The sequence below is a fragment of the Phalaenopsis equestris genome, unplaced genomic scaffold (assembly GCF_001263595.1).
Source record: "Phalaenopsis equestris unplaced genomic scaffold, ASM126359v1 Scaffold208567, whole genome shotgun sequence".
NCBI lineage: Eukaryota > Viridiplantae > Streptophyta > Magnoliopsida > Asparagales > Orchidaceae > Phalaenopsis > Phalaenopsis equestris.
The window spans coordinates 1-2,137 of NW_018227811.1; positions in this window are offsets into that span (position 1 = coordinate 1).

Here is a 2,137-nt window from a genome sequence, read left to right on the forward strand (position 1 = left end):
TTTAACAAACCCAACAAATATATTTATGCATGTCACTATGAAATTGTTGCGAATATGAAAACTAGTTCATTGTTTAAATTGACATTTTCTCATATTTGACAGCAAATTGAATTTGATACACGAAATTAATTGCTAAATTAATAATTCCTAATTTCTTCTATGATTTTTTGCATAAGAGAAAGAGAAAAAGATTATTTGGTTTCATTAATTATTTGATTAATTCTTTAATGGGCCTAATGATATGATGAAATTAATAAATAGACATGCTAGCTTCATTTGTTATCCCTCTTCGATATTCATAGTTTTTCAGGTTTTTTTTCTAGTGTGCTTCGGTTTGAAGCTCTCGGGTAGAGAGGGAGAGAACGGGATGAGAAGTAGAGAGAGAAAGTGTGTTTTCTTGTAATCGTCAAAGCGATCGACATGTGTAATTCCTCAAACTAATTAAATCCTTTGCAGCTCTGCGGACGTAGGCAATTTACCGAACCACGTAAACCTGTGTGTTTCGTTGTTTTCTGTTTTGCAATTTTTTTTCTCAATCCGATTTTTCATTTTATCGTCGTCATTTTTCACAACACAAATCACCGAGGATTTAATAAAAATAAAAACTATGGATTATAATTAAGAAAATGAATGAATGAGAATGATTGATTTTGTAAATAGCAAGTTTGGGGGTGGTGGTGTGCAATTAATTGCCAATAATAATAATTTAAAAAATAAAACCTCCTCTTCCTATCTTTATCAGAACAGCCTACACCAAAAATGAGCCAATGATTTCATGACACATATACCAATGCCACAAAGGTAGTCCCCTATGATCTCATTTGCATTATTTATTTAAGAAAATTAATATATCACAATTGTGCATATGATCTTATAGAAATAAAAAAAAATTCATCACATTAACAAAAAAATAATTTTGCTTTGCACCAACAGCATGGCATGACATGAGAAGAAATAAAAATGCAAAATGTCAATGATAGAAATATTCTAAAAAATCTTGAGCATTTTTACATTTCTAACCTTTTCTAATATGAAAGATTTTTTAGTGCATAAATATAAAATACAAAATAAGTTTCAAAATAGTCCCAACATTTATACAATTGTCATATTAACCCTCAAACTTTTTTAAATTAAGGTTGAAGTTTTCCATATAGATGACTATTGGATGTTAATTTTAAAATAGTCGGAAACTATTTTGACACTTCTATAAACTCTTAGACTAAAAAATCCCCATATAAATAGTCTGAGACAGCCTAACACTTAATAGTAAATTTAGGTGCTCAACATATAAATGCATAAAAATTAAGCGATATGTGTTTAAATGTCTTATTTTATAATAATCAACGCCACTAAATTAGGGAATTAAATTCGGGGCGTAAACGAATCAAACACGAGCAAGATTTAAATATCACTGTTCATGTTCGGCTCATTTATATTTCAAACAGAAAAAATGCGTCCATGTTCGATTCGTTTGCTTAGCGAGTCAAATATTGTTGTTCGCGAACAAAGTGTCGTTTTGACAACCCTGGACACACAATTTTAGAATGTTAAGAGTTGGGACAAGATTTAAATCTTATTATTTATATTTAAACATCTTTTAAATATAATTTAATATTTTTTTATTCTATTTTTCTAATTAATAGTTTTAATTGATTATAAATTTTTATATATTATTGTAGTCAATTAATTTTTAATATATTGTTCGACTCGTTTATATATCGATCGATAAAAAATTATTATTGTTAACATAATGAATGAATCAAACACGAGCTTTTTAACGAGCAGAATAACCAACCGTTTTGAGAGCACTTATTATAATCAAACATTCTCATTAATTACACACCACAACCTTCCCATGTTCCAAAATATCCCCCTTTAATCAACTCAGCCCTATCACCAATACAAAACTCTAAAGCTCTATTACATAATAAAACAGAGTTACAGCAGCGGAGGGAAATCCCTTCAAATCATCCCCAAAAGGTTACTTCTGCAAAAAAGCAAAAAGGATAAAGCAACCGAGCAAGCAATTCAAATTTGCAGAACAGGCCCTGTTCCGAACAATTTGAATCTCCCAAACCGAGAATGCACAGCCCTTCGGCCTTCGACGGGAGCTCGCCGGGCTCCGCCGGCGGCGGCT